The 17,329-nt window shown below is 52.0% G+C and overlaps 1 long non-coding RNA gene across 4 annotated transcripts in view; it reads right to left on the reverse strand.

The window, feature by feature from the left end:
* LOC113252867 (uncharacterized) overlaps positions 1-17,329 on the reverse strand; it is a 114,136-nt gene that overhangs the window by 49,549 nt on the left and 47,258 nt on the right. Inside the window, exons 4-5 of one of the 4 annotated variants that reach the window (XR_008957896.1) lie at positions 5,765-5,848; positions 3,586-5,178 (exon numbers count right to left, since the gene is read on the reverse strand). The exons of 2 other annotated variants lie outside the window; for them this stretch is intronic. This is a non-coding gene — a long non-coding RNA (uncharacterized LOC113252867). Of the gene's footprint in view, positions 1-3,585; positions 5,179-5,764; positions 5,849-17,329 lie in introns of those variants that run through there. One more of the 4 variants, XR_008957893.1, reaches the window with a different exon arrangement.

The following is a 17,329-nucleotide window of genomic DNA, read 5'->3' on the forward strand; positions in this document are numbered from 1 at the left end:
GTGTGGTGTCTGTGTGTTGTGTCTGTGTGGTGTGTCTGTGTGGTGTGTGTGGTGTGTGTGGTGTGTGTGTGGTGTCTGTGTGTTGTGTCTGTGTGTTGTGTCTGTGTGGTGTGTGTGGTGTGTGTGGTGTCTGTGTGGTGTCTGTGTGGTGTGTCTGTGTGGTGTGTGTGGTGTGTGTGGTGTCTGTGTGTTGTGTCTGTGTTGTGTCTGTGTGTTGTGTCTGTGTGGTGTCTGTGGTGTCTGTGTGGTGTGTCTGTGTGGTGTGTGTGGTGTGTGTGTTGTGTCTGTGTGGTGTGTGTGGGGTGTGTGGTGTCTGTGTGGTGTGTCTGTGTGGTGTGTGTGTTGTCTGTGTGGTGTGTGTGTGGTGTGTGTGTGGTGTCTGTGTGTGGTGCGTGTGGTGTGTGTGGTGTCTGTGTGGTGTCTGTGTGTTGTGTCTGTGTGGTGTGTCTGTGTGGTGTGTGTGGTGTGTGTGGTGTCTGTGTGGTGTCTGTGTGTTGTGTCTGTGTGTTGTGTCTGTGTGGTGTGTGTGGTGCGTGTGGTGTCTGTGTGGTGTCTGTGTGGTGTGTCTGTGTGGTGTGTGTTGTCTGTGTGGTGTGTGTGTGGTGTGTGTGTGGTGTGTGTGTGGTGTCTGTGTGTTGTGTCTGTGTGGTGCGTGTGGGGTGTGTGTGTGTGGTGTGTGTGTGGTGTCTGTGTGTTGTGTCTGTGTGGTGTGTGTGGTGTGTGTGTTGTCTGTGTGGTGTGTGTGGTGTCTGTGTGGTGTCTGTGTGGTGTGTGTGTGGTGTGTGTGTGGTGTGTGTGGTGTCTGTGTGGTGTGTGTGTGTTGTGTATGTGTGGTGTGTGTGGTGTGTGTGGTGTGTGTGTGGTGTGTGGTGTTGTGTATGGTGTGTGTATGTGTGTGGTGTGTGTGGTGTGTGTGGTGTCTGTGTGGTGTCTGTGTGGTGTGTCTGTGTGGTGCGTGTGTGGTGTGTGTGGTATATGTGTGTGGTGTGTGTGGTGTCTGTGTGGTGTCTGTGTGTTGTGTCTGTGTGGTGTGTCTGTGTGGTGTGTGTGGTGTGTGTGGTGTCTGTGTGGTGTCTGTGTGTGGTGTCTGTGTGTTGTGTCTGTGTGGTGTGTGTGGTGTGTGTGGTGTCTGTGTGGTGTCTGTGTGGTGTGTCTGTGTGGTGCGTGTGGTGCGTGTGGTGTCTGTGTGGTGTCTGTGTGGTGTCTGTGTGGTGTGTCTGTGTGGTGCGTGTGGGGTGTGTGTGTGTGGTGTCTGTGTGGTGTGTCTGTATGGTGTCTGTGTGGTGTGTGTGGTGTCTGTGTGGTGTCTGTGTGTTGTGTCTGTGTGGTGTCTGTGGTGTCTGTGTGGTGTGTCTGTGTGGTGTGTGTGGTGTGTGTGTTGTCTGTGTGGTGTGTGTGGTGTCTGTGTGGTGTCTGTGTGGTGTGTGTGTGGTGTGTGTGTGGTGTGTGTGGTGTCTGTGTGGTGTGTGTGTGTTGTGTATGTGTGGTGTGTGTGGTGTGTGTGGTGTGTGTGTGGTGTGTGGTGTTGTGTATGGTGTGTGTATGTGTGTGGTGTGTGTGGTGTGTGTGGTGTCTGTGTGGTGTCTGTGTGGTGTGTCTGTGTGGTGCGTGTGTGGTGTGTGTGGTATATGTGTGTGGTGTGTGTGGTGTCTGTGTGGTGTCTGTGTGTTGTGTCTGTGTGGTGTGTCTGTGTGGTGTGTGTGGTGTGTGTGGTGTCTGTGTGGTGTCTGTGTGTGGTGTCTGTGTGTTGTGTCTGTGTGGTGTGTGTGGTGTGTGTGGTGTCTGTGTGGTGTCTGTGTGGTGTGTCTGTGTGGTGCGTGTGGGGTGTGTGTGTGTGGTGTCTGTGTGGTGTGTCTGTATGGTGTCTGTGTGGTGTGTGTGGTGTCTGTGTGGTGTCTGTGTGTTGTGTCTGTGTGGTGTCTGTGGTGTCTGTGTGGTGTGTCTGTGTGGTGTGTGTGGTGTGTGTGTTGTGTCTGTGTGGTGTGTGTGGGGTGTGTGGTGTCTGTGTGGTGTGTCTGTGTGGTGTGTGTGTCTGCGCGTGGTGTGTGTGTGGTGTCTGTGTGGTGTCTGTGTGGTGTCTGTGTGGTGTGTGTGGTGTGTGTGTGGTGTCTGTGTGGTGCGTGTGGTGTGTGTGTGGTGTCTGTGTGGTGTCTGTGTGGTGTCTGTGTGTTGTGTCTGTGTGGTGTGTGTGGTGCGTGTGGTGTGTGTGTGGTGTGTGTGTGGTGTGTGTGTGGTGTCTGTGTGGTGTGTGTGGTGTGTGTGTGGTGTCTGTGTGGTGTCTGTGTGGTGCGTGTGGTGTCTGTGTGTGGTGCGTGTGGTGTCTGTGTGGTGTCTGTGTGTTGTGTCTGTGTGGTGCGTGTGGTGTGTGTGGTGTCTGTGTGGTGTGTGTGGTGTGTGTGTGGTGTGTGTGTGGTACGTGTGGTGTGTGTGGTGTCTGTGTGGTGTCTGTGTGGTGTCTGTGTGGTGTGTGTGGTGTGTGTGTGGTACGTGTGGTGTGTGTGGTGTCTGTGGTGTCTGTGTGGTGTCTGTGTGTGGTGTGTGTGTGGTGTGTGTGTTGTGTCTGTGTGGTGTGTGTGGTGTCTGTGTGTTGTGTCTGTGTGGTGCGTGTGTGGTGTCTGTGTGGTGTCTGTGTGGCGTGGGGGGAGGGCGCGGCAGGGCACGCTGGTGTGAGGGGTCAGGGAGAGCAGCTCCTTCACCACCCGCGCTGGGCGACGGGGACGGGGCGCAGCTCCTGTCCGGGGGCAGGGCGCTGGTTGTCGCCAGGCGCAGCATCTGTCCCGCCCGGCCGCCCTCCCCCTCGTCTCTGACCTGCCGCGTGTTCAGCCGCGGGCGCATCCTGGGCCCTCAGGAGGCGCGGAGGAGGAGGAGGGCCCGGGACAGGACGCGGTGAGCAGTCAGTGGGTGCGTGTCTGGGGCCACGGGCAGCTTCTGCGGCAGCCGGGACTCCGGCCGGTCCCCAGGGAGCTTCCTGACCCCGGGCTGCCCCCGGCAGGCTCATCCACGAGCCCCGCGGAGGCTCACCGCCCTCCTTTCTTCAGAGTGCGCGTCTTCCTCAACGGCAGTTCCTGATCTCAGACCTTCCAACTGCCCCTTCTCGTTCCTTGATTTCCTCTCCCTCCGGGCGCCGAACCTTCCCCTCCTTAAGAACTGCAGAGCCTCGGTGACTTCTTCTTCAACCTCCTCCTCACTTCCTGGCTCTGCTCATTTCTTCCAGAGCCCCAGTGCCCACCCCTGCTCAACTGAACCAGGACCCAACGTCCCTGATCTTCCCACATTCCAAGTGTCCCTCCCCCCATCTTCTCCAGCGCCCGCTTCTCTAGCTCCAGTTCCGTGGCCGCCACAACGCCACCGATACACACCCGTGCCCTCCCCCTTCTCTTGCGCCGGCGTCCTCACACAATGGCAGCCCCAGCCCCGGTGGGACTCACTTTCCCATCAACTCCACACCGGTCCCACCCCCACCTCAGTCGGCCCCCCAACACTGAACATGAACAGTGAAAAAGATTGTAAGTAGGCCAATTGGTATTACTTTAAACGTAAGGGAGCCCTTCGTGCTCCCTGAAAATGCAGCCATGTCCCCCAGTCCGTGCGGTCCCTCACGGTCCCTCACGCTCCAGTCCCCAACATCTCCATCTCAGTTGTGACATCGCTTCTGATGTCACTTGGGGAATAGTGAAGTTAGAAGAGAATTTTGAGAGCCTCCTGTCATCACATCTCTGTTCGTTGGCCACCATCACAAGACGCCTGGGGGGGGGGGAGGAGCTTAAACAACAGACATTTATTTCCCACAGTTCTAGAGGCCACAAGTCCAAAGAGCAAGGTGTTGGCAGGTTTGGTTTCTCCTGAGGCTTCTGTCCTTGGCTTGTAGATGGGCTTCTTCTCGCTGTGTCCTCACACGCTCTTCCCTCCGTGTGCACCCACTCCTGGGGTCTCTTCCTCTTCTTGTAGGGACATCAGTCACACTGGATTAGGGCCCACCCATGTGGGGCAGAACCACCCCCTTCCCAGCATGCAGGCTTAGCAGCTGTAGTCCCCCCAGGATGCCTAGGCTCCCCGGGAAATGTCTGAGGGCCAGAGCAAACCCTCCCTCACCCCTTGCAGTAGGGCTTGTATTTGAAAACAGATTTGGTGTTTCAGTCACTTCCCTAAATGCCAGCAAAGCACAAAGAAACAATGGGATTCCAGAAAGGTCAAACGGTTTGTGATCAAATGTTTCCTTTGTGTTTGGTGGTGGAAGTGCTGTGGCCATCCCTTCTCCCAGGTTCTTCCTGAGGCAGGCCTGGGAGGTGGCGTGTGTGCGCACACCCTCTCTCCACCGTGTCTCTGCTTTCCTGGCTGTCAGACGCCCGCGGCTTCTGGCCACGGGCCTGGCCAGGAAGGCCGCACCCCAACACGTAGGCCCAAACGGGAGAAGAAAACTGGGACGACCACAAAAGTGTAGCGATAATCGCTTTAGGCATGTAAGTCAAACTGAGTCCAAGTAACGCAGAGCTCTTAAACTGGGGAGAGCAATGGGTTTGGAGAAGAAAACAACTTCTATGGGCTCTTTTATATTTTTCTAAATTTCCCCTAGTTTTCTACTTCACGCTGGTGTTTGGAGAGGGGGGAGAGGGAAGAATGGGGGAAGGTGGGGGGTGTCATTTCATAAAGGTTTTATTTCCCATAATCTTAACGAGGGAAGGAGTCTCCAGTGTTTGCTTCTCAGACCTGGAAACTCACCCTGCTCCTGCCTCAAACCACCTCGAGGCCCTCGCCCGGAAGAGTGATGATCAATCAAACTGCAGAGAAGCAGCAGCAATGACTGGCGCATATTAAAATCAAGGGGACACAGATTGTAAAAGATCATTTTCTCTCGGGCCTGAGGCTGCTTCTCTTCCTTCGGGAAGGCTCGAAGAATCAATCACTTCTGTTTTTCTGAAGAGACAGGGATTCCAGATTTTTCTTATTAACTCATTCCTCATTATGGTGAAGGTGTTCCTCTTCACCCAGAAACTCTTTCCAGCTGCAGCGTCAGTGTCAATCTAAATGTGCTTTATACAGTTTTGTCTCCTGGGTTAGCCTTCCTTCGTTAGGTTTTGATTATTTTCCTTCTGTTTTCTCCACTTGTATCATCATAATGCTTTCTTCACATTTCTCTCAGTCCTCTCTCCTTTTTCCTTCTCTGTTTTCATCGTCTGACTTCATTGTCATAGCGCCAAATGCACAGTGGATATTGAATAAATGTTTCATGTTAATAAATGTTACATCCCTTGATGTGCACTAACAGCTCGTAGTTTCTGAGCATTGACCACAGGCCAGCTCTGGGCCAAGCTCCTATGATGTGTATCCTGCTGAATCCTCAGATTTCTCCTGAGGCTGTGAGGGCCTTAGGGGGGCTGGGACAAGGGGGAGTCAAGAGAGATCCTAGGGCACAAAACTTTAGGAGGCGCTCACTCTTGGGGTCCTAAAAGTGCAGGCCAACCCCCGAGAATGCCTCAGACTGCCCCAGCCTGAGCATTACAGTGATTTCCATCTCTACCTTTCCATCTGTACCTCAACGTAGAAGGAAACGGGGCAGACAGAGGGTATGGCAGTTGCCCAAGGCCACAGAGCCAAAGAATAAAGAGAATTTGAACACAGGTCTGGCTAAATCCAGAGCCCCAGCTCTTAAGAATTACAATTAATATGTACCCAGAGCATCCAAGTAGCTTTAAATGTCACCATTCTTTATATGTGTTTTTAATTTAAAAATTTTACTTTTCAGTTTGAAATAATTTATACTTACTAAATGTCACCATTCTTCAATATGAAGAGAAAACCAGGCAGCTTCAGACTTTTGAGGAAAGCCGCTAACCCAAATGCCAGAGATCTAATGAAGGAAACAGATGAACAAATGCAGAAAATCCTAAAGCTGAAGTAATGCAGAAAGCAGAAGACAGCTTCAAGCTCAACTTTATAAACTTGAAGAGTCAGAAGATTTTGCATCCATGGGGCGCCTGGGTAGCGCAGTCGTTAAGTGTCTGCCTTCTGCTCAGGGCGTGATCCTGGCGTTCCGGGATCGAGTCCCACATCAGGCTCCTCTGCTATGAGCCTGCTTCTTCCTCTCCCACTCCCCCTGCTGTGTTCCCTCTCTCGCTGGCTGTCTCTCTGTCACATAAATAAATAAAATCTTTAAAAAAAAAAAAAAAAGAAGATTTTGCATCCATGAACTGAGAATATTCAGAGAATAGGAAACATTCAGAGAAAAGGAAAACACTTGTAGAAACTAAGACGTTTATAGCAGAAGTGAATATTTCAATAGAGGAATTGAATAGTAAGTTTGAAGAAGTCTACTGGGAAATAGAACAAGACAAAGAGATGAAGAATAGGAGAGAAGAGATAAAACCAGAGAATCAACACAAGAAGTCCAACACCAAATTTATAGGCATTCCAGAAAGAAAGAAAAAATGGAGAGGAGGAAATTGTTTAAAAAGACATAAGAAAATGTGGACCAAGTGCCCAGAGCACTGAATAAAAAATAGATCAGTTATGGTAAAATCTGACAACACCAGGGATAAAGAAATGATCATAAAAACTTTCAGAAGAAATAGAAAAACTTGGGAACCAGAATGGCATTCAGATTTCTCACCAATACTGTTGGAAACTAGAAGTCCATAGAGCGATGCTTTTACAATGCTAAAGGAAAACAATTTCTAAGCCATCAGTTGAATGTAAGGATAAACCAAAGACATTTTTTCAGATAAGCAAAATCTCAACACATTCACTTTCCATGGACCATTTCTTAAGAAGCTACTGAAGGATGTACTTCAATAAAACAAGGGGTAAACCAACAAAAAGTGTTCCGGGAAACATCTAGTCCTTGGCTATCATGCCCTAGGCAACATGGGTCGGAGGGTCTGGAGAGCTCTCTGCTCAGAGGGGAGCCACAGCATGGAGGACATGGGACACCAGCGTTCATGCCATAACAAGGACAAATTACCTGCTGGACTTTTCATGTGCTTGCCTTCCCTGAGAAGAGTGTAACAAGAAGTCGGAGGACTTAGTGAGAGGCCCCTGAAAATCTGAGCAAATGTACCAAGATGATTAACTCCAGGAAAAACAAAACATTGTACATGAAAGGAAATGTAATTAGAGCAGACTCTGAGGCTTAGCTGGGAACAGTCGTTTACAGTATTTACTGAGGCAAATCAACATAAATTCTGAGTAGTAATGAATCCAAAAGAGGTGAAATGCCATACTGGAGAATGGTTGTGAATGTGTGCAAGTGTGTATAACATGTAAAACTTAAATTCTCCTCTGCTATCGTAGGAAGTTAATATATGTCTAAAATGGGGGGGGGGGTGGAAGTCAAGAAACATATTACTTAAAACTATGGAGGGAAATACCAGAAAATGTCTAAAAGAGTTGAAAATGGCTGTCTCCAAAAAGTAGGACTCGGGGGGCAGGAACCAGATGGAGTAAGGGAGTCTCTGCTTTTTATGATAAGCCTTGTGGTGCCTTTTGATGCTCAGTAAGGTACGTTTATTACCTTGATCAAAATTAACATTAGGAGGTAATTTCAGTATCAGCTTATTTACTTGCCTTTTCTTCTTCCTCTTAAAACAAGAAACCGGAGTGGGGAAAATACCGCCTCTTGGGGCCCTTTTGCTCTTTGAATAGAATATACTGTCTCCCTCCTTCCTCTTCTCTATTATTACGAAACAGAACAGCAGTTTTAATCACCCCAAAGAGCACATAATCCTCAACCCAATATTTGCCTTTGAAATTAATTTCACAGCTATGTTTGACTACACGTAGGTCATAAATTATATTATGGAAAGCCAGCTTGTGAGAAAAGTAAAAGCTGTCCACCTTTGCCACCGGCCCTTCCTTCAGGGCGGAGGTCTGCTTCTCGGGCTCCTTGACGGCAAGTCCCCATCACAGCACCCCAGGCCCTTTGGCTTGCTGTGTCCTCATGCGCGTACCCACTCCTTGCCTGGAACTCGCTATCAAAGCCCGATATCCGAGCTTTCCAAGCATCATTCGGTCACTAGCTCAGTCGGTGTTTCTTAAGTATTCCAAGATGCTCCACGCTGTCTTAGCCCTCTGGGGGAGAGGAAATACCAGAAGTACTCCCTGCCCTAAGGAACTTAAAATCCAGTTGAGAGAGGGGGCCCTAGACAAAAACCCATCGTGAACAAAGCAGAGTTAAGACTATCCGTGAGACGCAAGAAGATGTGCCGTTTGTGTCCCCAGAAGGGAGGACCAGGGATGGTGGGAATGGCCAGATTCAGATCAGACTCCAGGGAGGGGGTAGAACTCAGCCTGTGTGCTCAGAGGTCATGCCTTGCTCCTGGACTCCCGTGACTTGGCACCTCTCCCCCCAAACGTTAATCACGCCGTCCTCCGGACTAACGCTGGATCTGGTACCGCAATCATCCCAGGGCTCGACAACTTGTAACGAACGACTTGTCTACCCCACGAAACTGTGAGTTCCACCATCTCGAAGGCCGTGTATTTTGGCAGCCCCAGCCCCCAACATAGCCCAGGGGCTCAAGAATGTGAACTGAATGAAAGAGTGAATGCTCTTCGCTGCAGGAAGGAAAATGCCAACTAGGGCATGCACGGTGTGTGACATTGCAAATATTTCTCCCCAGCCCCCCACTGGCCTTCCTTTCCCACCCCATCTGTGTGTGGGGATGTGGGAAGGCCGGTGGAAGATGGGTCAGAGAGCCAGACAGGACACAGAGTTCTCCACAAGGTCGTCTCGGGGGAGAGTCGGAGCTCCAGTTGTGACTGGCACCGCGAGCACGCCCAGAGAATTCACACGCCATCCCTCCAGGGCCCCGCGACTTCACAGCGGCCCTGTGAAGGCCCACGAGGTTGACCATCCTCCCTCAATTTCTCAAAAACACAGAGCAAACCAGCAGTGAAGATGGTCTTGATGGCGAATGGCTCTGTGGGTGGCCAGTGGTGACTGATGCGCCCAGATCTGCAGGTCTGGGGTCACCTGAGCCCATGTTCAGAACCCTCAGAGAGCAGGGAGAAGAGACAAAAGAGGAGAGTGGGGCAGGGGGACCTGGCAGCCCCCGACCTCCTGGGAGACCCCACCAAGCAGAGCCACTTAGACAGGAAAGCTGGGGCCAGGCTGCCTTATACTCTTGTATCAGGCCTCCCCCTGTCTCAGTTAACTTCAGCCTCTTGATTTGTCACAGGGCCCTAATAATGCCTCCCTCACGGGGTATCCCCCCGGCCGGGCTGAGATCACGCACAAACGTGTGGCCAACACTGTGCCTGGAGCGCAGACCAGTGCTCACCGGACCAGCAGCTCTCCGGGGGAGGGATGAAGAGCACAGCAGCGGCCTGAAAAACGACTGGCCTTCTAACCATGACTTGCAGTTTTTATAATTCTGTTTTTCTCTTGACCCAATTAAAAAAAAAAAGGCTTTTTGCTCTTTTTCCTCTTGGGCCCAGGGGTTGTGCTAGTTAGTCCAGCTTCGGAGAGATTGTGTCAGTCAGCGAGTGTGCAAGAGGGACCCTCTGCGCAGTCCCAGGGGGCAGGGCTCTGCCAAGGTCAGGGTGAAAGTCAGACTTGCTGGCCTGTGCTCAGCAGGCCCCCCAGAAGGTGGCTGGTGCAGAGAGGGAGGGATGGAGCCCACCCACATGGACAGCCCTTCCCCCCTCATTCGCTTCAAGTGCCCTTTCTGACCCACCTTGGCCAGCATGGAACCACCTGAGATGCTTTAGAAAATGTTCATGTCCAGACCCCACCTCTTCCCGGGATTCTGACTCCACTGGTCTAAGATGCGGCCCAGTCACTGGTATTGTGACCAAGCCTCCCTCCCCGTGGTACAGCACAGCCAGGCTTGAGATGCTCTGGCCCGATGGGACTCGGCTGCTGAGTTAACCCCTTCCTGAAAAGCCGTCCTTGGACAAGTCATTCTGCACACAGGAGGAACGTGCTCGCGAGTCAGATGACCCAGGTTTGCATCCTGGCTTTGCCACTCCTGGCTGTGTGTGTGTGACCTTGGGCGGGTCATCGAGCATTCCCGGACCTCGGTTCCTTCATCTATACAATGGGGGAGCCCACGATGGCCCCCCCTCTCCCTGTACGGTAGTGAGCACCAAGAGGTCAGGCAGTAAAGTGGTTGGCACAGTACTTGACGAGTCAGTACTGGTAATTACAATTAATACTAATCATTATTTCTTGGAGAAAAGACTCGTATTATCTGCCTAGTCTTGCAAGTGGAGAAAGCCTTGGGATTATTCAGGACACTCATCTAATGGAGTCTGCACATGGCCAAGTGAATAGCGCGGCCCCAGGCCATGTCGTTCCTCCCCATTCCGCTCCTAAGTCCCACAGCGATCTTCCCAGCTCTTTTTGTCAATGACAATGGGAATGCAGTTCCCTAACACACTGTTTCCAAAGCAGGTTTCAGGTGCTTTCTCATTTAACAGAGCCCTCCCTCGTGACACTGTCACAGCTCCTGGTCAGCCTGAGTCACAACCCGAGCCATCTCTCCAGGCGCGGTGGGCACAGACAAGCCACAAAGGCAGGCAACCTAGGCCCGGCTCTGGCCTGGCGAGGCATGAATCTCAGACGTGTGTGCACACACTGCCCAGTCTCTCCTGCTGACCTGAGCAGTCGTTGGGCTTAAGGAAGCAGCTCTCATTTTCTGTCCAGGGAAGGGTACTATGCCCCACTGCCACCTGCCCTCCCCCACCAGCAGGTGGTAACAGGGGACAGGGAGCACGGCGGATCTAGGTGTAGGCGCTCACAAGCAAGCCCCAGACCTTGCCCCTTCTTAAGGTTTGTCTCCCAGGGGCTGCTTTCCTGTACTGTCTCTACCAGGTGAGCAGACAGATCCTAATGGCAGGGCTGAGTGGAGGGCTCCCTGTTGGGGGCTTCTCTCTCTGGCCTCGGGAGGCAGATGCAGGGGGGAACAGGAAAGGTCAGAGGTCACTTGCTTGAAGCCCTGAAATGAGGCCCTGTGGCTGGCAAGAGTGAGCAAGGGTGAGAGTGGGAGCCGGGGAGGTGAGCCAGCGTCCGTGGCCTCGCAGGCTGTGCACGAGGCCTGTCCTTATTCCTAAGACAAAGGGAAGCCACTGAGGGCACTGGCAGTGGGGATGCCATGACCAGATTTATAGTTTTGTGCTGGCTTCAGTTCTACTTATAATCCTTTTATTCTTTCCAAGAAAACTTCCACCAAGCATCAAAGGCCAGTATTTACTTACTCTGTGCCAGGCTGTGTGCTAAGTGCTCTACGTGAATCAGCTCCCTCTTCCACGGGGCCCCATGGCCTATCCAGGAGGATGCCAGGGCCCCATTTTGTGCCTGGCCCGTTCCAGGTCCCCTCTTGCCCCCCTGCTACGGAGTGAGCAGCTATTATCAGCCTCTAGCTGTCAGAGTGCGTGAGCCAGACTCTGATGTCACATGCAGCACACTCAGCATCGAAGCTTCTCAGAACCAGGATGACACCTGACCTTCGCCTTGTACACACTCTCACCTGTTGCTTGCACCTGTCTCTCTAACAGCCATTCCCACGTGTCAGCATGCCAACAGGGAACATTCCTCTGGACTGAGTGCTTAGATGTCAAAGCCACAAGAGGTTCCCTAATCCTTCTCACCCCAAGTGAACTGCCCCTCAAATGACAGGCCTTGCTCCCCTCGTGGAGGCTGAGGCTGCCTGGACAGCTGACCTCAAGGGTGTGGGTGTCTAAAATAAGGGCCCAGGAGGGGCTGTGCAAGGGGGCACAAACTCATCCATTAGTCATGACACCACTCTCACTTTACAGAGCAGGAAGAAAGGGTGAATTCGTTCATTTGTTAAATCCAGAAGCACCTAGGTAGGAATGAGGAAGGGCTGCTGTGTGGTGCCCCCAAAACCCACCATCTGTTGAGAAACTACCAAGCACTTTGCATTAGAGAGACACTGTCCTCATCCTAATGATAGTCATTTCATAGATGAGGAAACGGAGGCTCAGACTGGTTATCCAGTCCAGTCACATGCTTCTTAAGTGGCTGAGCTGGGATTTGAACCTGCAGTGGCCCGTGCCAGTGTCACCCCTTCCAGAGGTGTGGAGTGGCCTGAGCCTCTCAGTGAGCAGGCGCCTGAAACAAGCATGGTATCTATTGTTCATATTAATCGGCTCTATCGTCTTGCAGTTCAGCCCCAACTGGATAAACATGTTCCGGCAGCTGATTGCTGAGACAGCACTGTGGGTGATGGAATGAGGGTTCGGAAGCATTCCCTTTCCTGCTTATACCCAAGGACAAATTGCAATAGAAACCCCCAGTCTCGCTATACCAGGTTACAGGTAACACAGGACCCTGCATTGCATGCAATCAAAAAATGACTAAAGTTCTTTTTGACTTTGAAAAGATGATCCTGAAATGGATCAGGTAAAGTAGTGAGTTGCATGTTATTCAAAAGTATCCAATAGTGGTGTCTGGGTGGCTTCATCAGTTACGTGTCTGCCTTAGGCTCAGATCATGATCCCAGGGTCCTGGGATCAAGCCCCATACTGAGCAGGAAGTCTGCTTCTCCCTCTCCCTCTGCCTCTGCCTCACCCCACCCCACTCATGCTCGCTCTCTCTCTCAAATAAATAAACCTTAAAAAAAGAAAAAGTATCCAATACATCCTGGATGTTACCAAGGATGTGGTAGTGGTGCTTCCTGTACATCCAGGTAGGGCAGACGCCTCTACAAAAGTATATATAGTTTCAGCAAAAGTAACAAAGGAATTGGTGTGCGCACGTGTATGGACTTGTGTGTGCAGGTATGTATGCATGCGTGTGGGCACTTGGGTGTGCATGTGTGTGCATGCACACGTGTGTGTACACGTGTGGGTACATGCATGTGCATATGTACACTTGTGTGCATGTTTGTGCATACAGGCCTATGCATATGTGTGTGCACATGTTTGGACTGGAGGAAGGGATGGGGAGACAGAGTATCTGTGAGGGTCTCTAGATGTCCCTCCCTAACTTCAACTGTTACTGTTCTGCTTTAATTTATTGTATATTGGAGGCCTTCTACTGAAAATAGTTTGAAAATCACTGCTAGAAGGGAATGGTGAGTTAATGAATTTTTATCAGAGAAGCCATAGTAAGATTTGCATTTTAGAAACACCACTTTGCTTGGAAGCAGGAGGATGGATTGCAGAGAAGCGTGAGCAGAGGTGCTGGGTCAATGCGGTGTTCTGACCGCAGCCAGAACTAGGCAGTGCAGGACAGAAAGGGCGGAGCAGAGGGGTATTTTGGAGGTAAAATCGGAGGCACTTGGCAGTTGCTGGAATATGCAAGATGAGAAAAAGGAGGCATCCTGCCTATTCCACTGGTTCTGGTCTGGGAGGACAGAGGTGGGTGTTGCTGAATCAGAGCACACCAGAAAGGAGTTGCTTCTAAGGAGGGAGGAAGGACTGAGGACGGGGCGTGCGGCCATGACAGCTCTGTGAGAAGTTCCGAACACAGCCGGTCAGCTGGCAGCTGCGGTTTCAAATCCAGACCTCACGGGAGATCTCTGGGCTCTAGGTGTAACCTTGGGTTTTCAACATAGAAATGTCATCCGGGGGGCGCCTGGGTGGCACAGTCGTTAAGCGTCTGCCTTCGGCTCAGGACGTGATCCCGGCGTTATGGGATCGACCCTCACATCAGGCTCCTCCACTAGGAGCCTGCTTCTCCCTCTCCCACTCCCCCTGCTTGTGTTCCCTCTCTCGCTGGCTGTCTCTCTGTGTCAAATAAATAAATAAAATCTTTAAAAAAAAAAAAAAAGTCATCCAGGAACGTCACCTCCCCCTTTATCAGATAACCCTGGGGAGGTGGGGAGAGTATAGCTGGAAAAAGGGAAAGGACCCAGGAATGAGCCCTGGGAGATCCCAACATTGAGAGGGTACAGAGAAATGAGAGCTGGTAAAAGAAACTACAAAGGGACAACATGTAAGCGGGCAGCTGGATTTCAGTGTTCCGAGGCTCAAGAGACAGCACCAGGTTCAGAGTCGTGAGTCAGGAGCATCAGGATGCCATCAGCACGGCAGAGAGGATGGAGTGAGGACGGTGAGCCTTGGAAGCAACAAGGTGTCGGGGAGAGGGAGGAGGAAGAGTCCTCAGAGGTGGTGGTAAAGGAGCAGCCAGAAAAGTATGAGAACAGGGCCTGGCTAGAGTCTCAGAAGCTGGCTCAGTCAGGGTGCTTTTGGCTGCAAGGAATAGAATAGCTTACTAAATAGAAAAAGCTGACTAATTAGGTCATAGGAGCATAGATTCTCTCACAAGGTGCCTGTAAGAGGCAATTCCAAGGTTGGTTCAACCGCTAAGTCAGGCCTCTTTGGGCTTTTCCTTGTGTTCAGAGATGGCTGCAGCAACTCCAAACATCATTCTTTTCACCAGTCACGTGGCTTTCTCTTCGTGTCTCTCCTCCCCCTTTATCGGAAAGTGAATGTTCGTATGAAGCTCTCCCAGGTAGACTCTCCCTCAGATCCCATGAGCTGGTCCCAGCGGCAAGGAGGCTGGCAAGTGAGTAACTAGCATTTCAGCCTCGTGGTAGGAACTGAGCGCTCACTGCAAGGAGGCAGGAGAAAGGCTGGCCGTCAGGAGAGTGATTTGCGAGTGGCTTCCTCTGGTGCCCACTCAGCAGAGGCTCTCAGAAGCCGGGAGTGGTGGTTTCCACTAGAGCAGAGTAGCCCGGTGCTAGCAACACAAGAGATGTGACAATACCGGGTGTAGGCAATGTTTACGAAAGCAGTTTCAGTAGGTGCGGGGAGAAATAGAAACTGAATTACAAGTGAATTGAGTAGTGAATGGGGAGAAGAACGTGGAATAGATAGTGTAGACCAGTGGTTCCCAACAGGAGACAGGGGTCCAGATTTTGTCCTCTAGGGGATGTCTGGTAGGGTCTGGAGACACTTTTGGTTGTCCCAACTGGTGGAGGCTGTCACGACAGTCACTACTGGCACCTGGGGTCCTCTGGCGTCTTCCCAAACTGAAAGGAGAGCATGTCTTGTGGGTAGAGGCAGGGATGTGGTTAAGCATCCTACAGAGCCATTCTAGACTGAAGGTTTGTGTCCCCCCGGATTCTCAGGTTGAAGTTCGGCCCCTCACCATGACAGAATTGGGAGAGGAGGCATTTGGGAGGCAGTTAGGCTTCCATGAGATCAGAAGGGTGAGGCCCTCATGGCGGGATTAGCGTCCTTAGAAGAAGAGACACCAGACAGATGGTAGCTGCTCTCCGAGCGCTCAGAGGGACGGCTGCGGGAGGATGCGGTGAGGGGCGGCCGTCTGCAGGCCAGGAAGAGAGACCTCACTGGAAACCAAACTCTGCCAGACCTCCATCCCAGCCTTCCTGCCTCCAGAACTGGGCGAGATAAATCTCTGTTTAAGCCACCCAGTCTACAGAATTGTGTTATGGCAGTCCAAGCGAACCCACAGGACAGGCCCCACAACAGTGATCTGGTCCACAGCATCAGTAGTGCCAAGGCTGACAAACCCTGGTGTAGACTACCCTTTCATGAAGTTAGTTTGGATGGGGAAGTAGAGTGAAAAAGGCAGCGGTGAGCAAAGTGGGAGAGACAGCAGCATGTCCCTGGACCAGGGATGTGGGTACAGAGGGAGGGGCTAGAAATTCAGAAAAGAAGTTCGGTTGCTGATGGAGGAGGATGCCACAGAGCCGGGAGGGTGGGTCAGGAGTTGATCGAGGGGAGGCCTCAAGCAGGAAGTAGAGTACCTGCAGCCCCAGGACTGAGAGGAGAAAACAGGGGGGCTGGGGGTAGGCGGCGGGGGGTGCTGGAACTCAGGGTTATTCCTGCCCCAGGACCATGACCTTTTGGAGTAATAGGAGATGAGGTCATGCACTGAGTGTGAGGGGACAAGGAAGGAGGGAGGAGACAGTCTGAAAGCATTTTTAAGGAGGACATAAAGAGGGCAGGCCAAGCACGGGAAGGGAGCGTCTTGAGAGCCTGGCTGCGGTTGGAGGCTGGGTCTGTCCTGGGCACGGTCTGCACGGCTGCGTGGCTTCCTCCAAAATGCTCGGTACCCCAGGCCAGCCAGGACTAACTGATGGTCAGTGGCTGAGGGTGCAAAAGGATGAGGAGCTCAGAGAAGTGATAGGAAATGTTTCAGGTAATCAGCCCTGTGGCCCAGGCCCTGGGAAAATCATTTAAACCCTCAAGACCTCAGTTTTCTCATTTATAAAATGGGGTTTGCCCATTACCTCGTGGGGGTCCAGTGACAGAGCTAATGAGAGAGGCTTTGCTCGCTGTGACTCCTCCCTAAATGCTCATAATTAATGTTAGTCCTTGCAGAGCGACGGTTACCAGCACTTTCATGGGTATCTTCATTCAGTTCCTTTTACCCCCACTGCCCTCCCTGACTCCTGTGCGTTCAGAACTGGGGACTTCTGTCCTGGCATGACAGATGGACCAATGAATGATCTCAGGACACAGAGACACCTGCTGGCCCACCCTCGCCCCCCAAGAGCCAGGCCCCTCTGGATCCTGTGTCCGGGGCGTGTTATGCACAACACTTGGAAGCACTTGGAAGGAGAGGGTGCTTTCACTGCCACCACTACATAATTGAATTCGAGCTCAGCTGGAGTCAGAGGGAGCCAGCCAGGGAACGGGAAGAAAGGAAAACGTGAGAAAAAAGGGGTGGGGAGTGAAGAGTGCTGGAGATCCAAGTTGGCCAAGAGTTGGAACTAGACAAATATGGGGAAACTGGGAAAGGTGGGCGTTCCAGAAGCTTCTTCAGCCTGGTCTGCAGTGCACTCCCTCCATCCCCCAGATTGGACAGGGGATAGGTGACAGGGAGTAGGAGCTCAGGCCAGGGCACAGGTGGGAGAGGGAAGGGCCAGGACACCCTGGAAAGAAAGACACGGGGGAGAAGGACGGCAGGGCTCGGGGGAGAGGGAGGCCCGTGATCACAGTACCTGGGACACCACAAATAGCATCACCAGAGCAGAAACCAGTTTGGGAAGGAAGAACGGGTCAGTGATGGTGACGGACTTACATTTAATAGCGATCATTTGTGTAATAACAACAATAACAGCTCCCAGCGGTTGAGCACCCACTCTGTCCCAGGCAGATGACCTATAGTTGCTTGTTTGGTCACAAGCCACGAGACGGGTGTCAGTATCCCCACGGACAGATGTGGAAACAGGGCTGGCGGGGGCCATGGACTTGACCACGGCCGCAGAGCTGGGAGGTGGTGCAGTCAAACCCCCAACTCCCTGCTCCTTTCTCCTCATACATTCGGTTCCTCTCTCCCCAGGCCGCAACCCTCACCCAGACGTCCCAGTGGCTACAGTGCCAGGCCGATAATCTCCATCACCCCAATTTCTTAGGGCCAGTTTTTGAAGACAATCACAGACTAAACTCAAAA

This window comes from Ursus arctos, unplaced genomic scaffold, assembly GCF_023065955.2.
Source record: "Ursus arctos isolate Adak ecotype North America unplaced genomic scaffold, UrsArc2.0 scaffold_6, whole genome shotgun sequence".
Taxonomy (NCBI): Eukaryota; Metazoa; Chordata; class Mammalia; order Carnivora; family Ursidae; genus Ursus; species Ursus arctos.